The sequence below is a fragment of the Austrofundulus limnaeus genome, unplaced genomic scaffold (genome assembly GCF_001266775.1).
Source record: "Austrofundulus limnaeus strain Quisiro unplaced genomic scaffold, Austrofundulus_limnaeus-1.0 Scaffold29, whole genome shotgun sequence".
Classification (NCBI taxonomy): Eukaryota; Metazoa; Chordata; class Actinopteri; order Cyprinodontiformes; family Rivulidae; genus Austrofundulus; species Austrofundulus limnaeus.
The window spans coordinates 974,653-981,699 of record NW_013952431.1 but is presented as its reverse complement, the minus strand read 5'-3'; the positions used below and the strand labels follow the sequence as shown (position 1 = coordinate 981,699).

Genomic DNA, 7,047 nt, shown 5'->3' with positions numbered 1-7,047 from the left:
GTGTGTGTGTGTGTGTGTGTGTGTGTGTGTGTGTGTGTGTGTGTTGTCCACCCTTTTCAGGTAGGCATCACTCCTTTTCCACCAACCCAAACCCCCTCCACTCTACACACGAATCCCACTCTGCTTTAGCCTCACACACATCTCTTCTTCCTCCTGGCCACTGGGCTCCACCCTCTCCTTAAAGCACACACAAATAAAACACACACTTACAGCTCATTGATTTAAGTCAATGTGAGTGTATCCTAACCTTCCGAGGACGGTGTTTGAAGTCTCTTTTACCTCCCCAGACCCACTCCCAGTGCCAGACACAGCCTAGAGTCCTGCAACACACAGCAGCCAGTGGTCCCATCTACACCACCCATACACACATTCCCACCAGGCCAAGAGGCTGCCGCAGGCAGGAGCTACATACGCACAAACACACAAAAAAAAKCCACTTACTTTCTCTGTGTAATATCAAAACTAATGAGCTGATAGATGTTCTACAGAGGCAAAGAAGCAGACAATCATTTCCTACAAGTGAGGCAAGAAGGGAGAGAAAAATCAACAAAACTAAGTGCAAATGTGTGTGTGTTTGTGCTCGTGTGTCGAGTCTTGTTGTAATATTTTTGCCTCACAGCATCTAGCCTTACAGAGTTTACAGCTGAGTGGTTGAGGAAAGACCAGACTAGAATGTACCAGTAAGTCCTGCTGATACATCTGCAGTGAGAACAGTTATTAAATAATTACAATTACAGAAATATACTGCAGTGGGTTGGTGAGCACAACTCTTTAAATATTAGAATAACACTGTAAATTTATCACTTTGCCAAAAAATTATAACATTTTTTGAACTTCAGCTATTCTCCAGCAGAAGAAAAATAACTTGAATGAAAATTGTTTTTCTTGAAGTAATGCGTATTGCCTGGCACTCTGCATGCTAAAAAATTATCTGTTACAAGTCAGAGTATGTGTTGGGTATGACTCTCAGATTGTGCCACATGGGTTCCCTTTCAGTCAATACACTCGGTACAACACATCATGWATGGGAAACCACGCCCCTACGTGTCCTGGCTGAAGCCACCTCTAATCACGCCTTTAGGCAGGTGACGTGATGACGACAGATGTCAGGCTCCGCCTACACATACATATACTGTCGCCATCACAGTCACTCCTTAGTTCTATTGCTCTTCACCTCGCTAGAACCCCCACCTCTTCCAACCTAGCTAGTTGGCTGCTGCTAGTTAGCTTTGTTTGTTGGAAGGCTCTTAAAGTTAGCTTAACTGCTTTTGTTGGTGTAGGCCGCCGCTGCCTACAGGTAAGTGTGTCCGCCCGCGGAGCGCTAGCTTTGAGTAGCCTTTCATTTCAACAAAATAGAATATTTTGTGGTTCGGGATGCYCACAAAATTACCTCAAGGAGCAGAGGTCGTCGGTCGCCCCTGTGGGCGCGGCTTCTTGCTCCATGAGAGGGACCAGCACGAGTCTTGCCTGGTCTGTCTGGGGCTCGTTCACACTCAGAGAGCGTTGGCGGAGCCCGAAGCATGTGCGTTTCGCCGCCAGCTTCGTCGCTCAACCCTGGAGGGATGGGTTAAGTCCTTAGAAAAAGTGCTGGGCGAAACCGTGGTCTCATGAATAGACCCACTCCTCTCCGAGTCCAGTAACCCGGTTCCGTCAGAGTCTGACGAGGAATATTTGTCGGTCAAAGTCCCCGCTTCCAGCTGGGTGGACCGAGTAGAGTACAGGAGGGGTTAGCCATTTATATTGGCTTGGATGTTCATCTGTCGAAAGACGACGAGGAACCCGGCCCGGTCTAGATGCCCCGCTGCTGCGGAGGTGGACCAGGAGGACACGTCTTTTCTCTCCTTGTGTCGTCGTACGGTTCAGAACAAAAACCGTCGTGGTTCGCYGGATTTTTCTCCCCACTGAACCGACTGCAGTGAAAAACCGTCTTCCCATGTTACCAGACTTCGTCTCGGAGCTGACGTCCTGCTGGAGCAAACCTCTGTCCACCCACGTCACAGTACCCGGTTATGGGCAGTATTTCTGTGTAGATTTTCTGCTGCACAGCTTGAAAATTTTTACAAGGCTCAGGCCACCACTGTTCGCCGTCTGAGCTCCATTAGCATGCTCCAGACATACCAAGCTATGTCTCTGGCGGAGCTCGGAGCTCTGGTATCGCCCGAGAGTCCTCTGTTACCTCTCTTTAACGAGGTCAGACTCACAGCGGATTACATTCTCTGCGCGTCCCGCTGTGCAGCGCTCTCCCTGGGCAGAGGGATGGCTTCAACCGTGGTGGCGCAGAGGCATCTGTGGTTGACGCTCTCTGATCTCCCCGACAGAGACCGAGCTGCATACCTGGATGAACCAGTTATGGCTGCTGGGTTATTTGGTCGGTCTCTCGACATCATTCAGACGAAGTTTGAGCTGAGGGGAAAGCAGGCTGAAGCCCTGCGCTGTATTGTCCCCAGACGTGACGCGAGACCGAAGACTAGCACACAGAAGCCGGCTGCTCAGCTGCCTCCTATTAAGAGAGAGTGCTGCCTGGGAGCCTGAGCACCCAGTCAGTACAGCCTCAGAACCTCGACCAACCTTCCCGCCATTTGGTTTGGAGCAAGGGCCCCCCTCTGGGTCTTCTGAAGGGCTTGACGCCTCGGAGGAAGAAGACAGTCCTCCTAGCTGTGGGACTGTCACTTCAGGACCAGGGAGACATGATCGCCTGCTATCGGCTGCTGCCCAAAAGGCATCTTGTTTGTTTTGTTCAGGGAACCAGCCCCAAGAGGCGCTGCATTTCCCTCACACAGTCTCCCAAGCACCAGTCCCACCCAACTCACATAGTGTTTGCATTAAAAGCCCCCAGTTTGGGTGCACTAAATGTTCAAAGCACAACTGTTTCTAACGCTTGTGTAAATGTGTCAAAAGTGTCAAAGTATAAACTTTACACACAAATAAATCAAAAAGCTATGGGCGACAGTCAGGTAATGCTGCGCCTCTTTCATACGACAGAGGGCAGCAGCACATCGCCAACACAAGTTGGTCGCCTAGCGATACCACTCTCTCTCTGGCACGCATTCGCACCATCCCCTTGGGTGGAAAGAACTGTTGCCATGGGTTACCGGCTACAGTTTCGCATAAGGCCGCCTCCTTTCAACACCGTGGTAAACACTGTTGCTGGGATCAAAGCAGCCGTGGTTTTGAGAGAGGAAATAAATATGTTACTGGCAAAAGGTGCCATATGTGTGGTCCCTGCCTCGGACGTGAACAAATATTGGTACAGCCGTTATTTTTTTTTGTTCGAAAATGATGGGGGCCTTCGTCCGATTCTGGACCTGAGAGTGTTAAACACATTTCTACGAACATACAAGTTCAAAATGCTAACAGTCAGGCAACTTCTACATTCTGTCAGCCCGGGCGATTGGTTTGCAACCATCGATTTAACAGATGCTTACTTTCATGTAGCGATTCACCCGGAACGCAGAAAATTTCTGAGGTTTGCGTTCAAGGGCGTAGCCTACGAATACCTGGTACTGTCATTTGGTCTGTCGCTAGCACCCCGCACCTTTTCAAATCGTGTGGAAGCAGCGTTAGCTCCTCTCAGGGAGAAGGGAGTCCGCCTGTTAGCGTACCTGGACAACTGGGCACTAATAGCCAGCTCCAAGGAGCAGGCTACAGAGCATCTGTCTCAGGTTCTGTCGCACGTTCAGGCTCTGGGTTTTTCTGTAAATTTTCAGAAAACTTATTGACTCCGAGTTAGCAGTTTTCTTTCCTCGGGTTAGAAATATGCTCCCTGTCGGGCAGAGCGGGTCTCTCAGAAAACAGAGTAGCTGRGTTTCACCGCTGCCTTGCTCAGTTTCAACTGGGACGCAAACTGCGATTTCAGACCGTTCTGCAACTGTTGGGCATGATGGCTTCTATGATCGCAGTAGCACCACTCAGCCTGCTAAAAATGCGCTGGTTTCAGCGCTGGTCCCGCTCTCGCCGGCTGTGTGCATTATGTCACCGCCAAAGAAAGCTAACGATAACTGCCTCTTGCGTAATGTCTCTCTGCCCTTGGCGGGAACCCGGCCTGCTGTGCCGAGCTCACCGAGGGAGAGTGTCCTTTCGCAAGGTGGTATCCACAGATGCCTCCCTGGTGGGGTGGGGGGGCTCTGTGCAATGGTGCGGCAGTGAGGGGGATTTGGACTCTGAAGCAGTCCAGACTCCACATAAACTGCCTGGAATTGTTAGCGGTTCTGTTAACACTGAAACATTTTTTTACAGTTCTGAAGAACCTACATGTTCTGATCAGAACAGACAACACGACTGTAATGTCATACATAAACAGACAAGGGGAACGCGGTCTCTTCCCCTGCTGGAACTGTCTCACACTCTCTTGCAGTGGTGCAGCGTGCATTTCCTGTCTATCAGGGCAGCTCACGTTCCTGGGAGACTGAATCTGGGCCCAGATCTACTCTCCAGGGGCGGACGTCTAGTGAGGGAGTGGAGGCTGCATCTCTCAGTGGTGGACCAGATTGGAACCTGTTTGGCAGGGCAGCAGTGGATCTCTTTGCCACAGGGGCCAACACCCACTGTCCTCTGTTCTTTTCCATAGCGGATCAGAACGCCCCACTGGGGGTGGACGCTCTAGCCCACCCATGGTCCAACATACTGCTGTATGTATTTTCCCCAGTGGAGATGATACTGCCTGTACTGGAGAGGGTGCGCAGACAGGGTCTGTCTCTGATTCTGGTGGCGCCCCATTGGCCAGCGAAATCTTGGTACGCCAAGATAATCAGCCTGCTGGCTGCTCAGCCCTGGTAACTTCCTCTTCGCCTAGATCTCCTCTCTCAGGCAAGGGGGAGATATTTCACCCACACCCAGAGTTGTGGAGGCTACACGCCTACCTGCTGAAAGGTCCTGCTTGCTAGCCAGAGGCCTTCCCCCGGCAGTGGTGGCAACTATCCAGAATGCAAGAGTGCCCTCCACTAGAGGTTTATATACCTACAAGTGGCACACTTTCGAGCAGTGGTGTGAGGTTAGGCACATTGTCCCGTTTCAGTGCTCTATGGTGGCTGTTTTAACATTCCTTCAGGAGCTGCTGGATAAAGGTCTGATTTTTCCACAATTAAGTCTACTTGGCAGCTATTTCTGCTTGCCATGTGGGTTTTGATGGAGTTACGCCAGGTGCTCATCCTCCAGCAGTGCGTTTTCTGAAGGGGGTCCGTAGGCTGCGGCCTGTTATTAAACCCAGTATCCCTACCTGGGATCTTACTGTGGTGCTCGAGGCTCTCTGTGATCCCCACTTTGAGCCCCTGGAGTCTGTGAATTTGAAATCCCTTTCATATAAGGTTGTGTTGTTTCTTGCACCAACAACTGTTAAACGGGTCGGGGATCTCCATGCTCTGTCTGTGAATCCCTCCTGTATTCAGTTTTCACCTGATGGCTCTAAGATGGTTCTGCATCCAAACTCAGCGTATCTCCTTAAAGTGATATCTTCTAACTACAGCTCCATGTCTATTGAGCTTTCTAGTTTTTATCCTCCCCCTTTTGCATCTGAGGAGCAGAGGAGGTTACATTCTTTGTGTCCTCTACATGCACTGCGTATTTACATTGATCGCACACAGGAGGTGAGGTCATGTGATCAGCTGTTTGTGTATGTTGCTAACCCACTCGGGCAGGGCTCTGTCCAGACAGAGACTCTCCCACTGGATTGTGGAGGCTATATCTCTTTAGCTTACAGCAGCAGGGGTCTCCCAGTCCCATCTGGTGTGAGAGCTCACTCCACCAGGGGTGTAGTAGCATCCTGGGCACTATTAAAGGGGTACCTGTGAGTGACATCTGTGCTGCGGCCAGCTGGTCTTCACCYCACACATTTGTTCAGTTTTATCGCTGAGATGTGACAGCCCCTTCGGTGGCTCACTCTGTGCTCTCCGCTGGGTCTGAAGTGCTGCACTAGCATGTTAATATGACCCAAGTTTGGTGCTGCTCTGCGGGGCATTTACTGTATATATGTCCCATACATGATGTGTTGTACCGAGTGCATTGACTAAAAGGGAACATAATGTTATGCATATAACTACTGTTCCCTGAAGGAAAGGAACGAGGTACAACACATGGTGGCCCCGCTGCACAGCTGGGCTCGGTGAAGAGCGGTTACCGAACTAAGGAGTGACTGTGATGGCGACAGTATATTTATATGTGTAGGCGGAGCCTGACATCTGTCATCATCGTCACCTGCCTAAAGGCGTGATTAGAGGTGGCTTCAGCCAGGACACGCAGGGGCGTGGTTTCCCATACATGTGTTGTTCCTCYTTCCTATCCTTCAGGGAACAGTAGTTATATGCATAACATTACGTTTTTGCTCAATATTTGTAAAAATGACAAGATTATAATCTTTATTGTGTTTGCTAAGATCAATTAGCTGTGACAGGATCTTGAACTGGGTTTACTCCAAAAATACGTCAGTTACTTATGTACATAGATTGTGCTGTATACATAGCAATCGTTGTTTTCTGGGATTTTTGTTGAAAGTTGTGTACTGGTTTGTAGAAAATTTTGGGAGCAGAGACATTAAACTACATGACAGATCCTTTCATGGAAGTGAGAAATAATTATTTATTAAACAAGGAATTCAACAATTAAATGAAACATCAATAGTCATTCACCACTCGTGAGGTTAGTTTTACATGTGTGGAAACTAGGGCTGCACCGATTAGTTGAAATAATCGATGACYTCGATTATGTAAATTTGTCAATGCAGATTTTTTTATTATCGATTCGCTGTATTACATAACCACCACGTGAATGTTCATGCAATTCCATTTCGGGACCTAAAAAGCATCATTGCGACCGTATTGGCATAAGAGTGGTGAGTTTTCCATGCTTGTCCTGAACGCAGCATCGCGCAAGAGCGTAATGACGTCAGTAGCTGCTGCTTCAGTTCAGTCTGAAGCTTGAAAACAAGCTCGCAGCTCCTGGAGTAAAATTTACTGAATAGACCGCCTCTGAATTATCTGGTGGATTAATTATCTTGTGAACATGACGTTTACTTGCTCAAAGTAAATAAAGTACCGCCACTTTCTTTATTTCATC

General features: G+C 49.0%; 1 protein-coding gene across 1 annotated transcript in view; it reads right to left on the bottom strand.

Annotated features, from left to right (window-relative positions):
• The window catches only part of LOC106515433 (serine/Arginine-related protein 53), a 40,734-nt gene that overhangs the window by 5,298 nt on the left and 28,389 nt on the right, over positions 1 to 7,047 (bottom strand). The window lies entirely within an intron of this gene.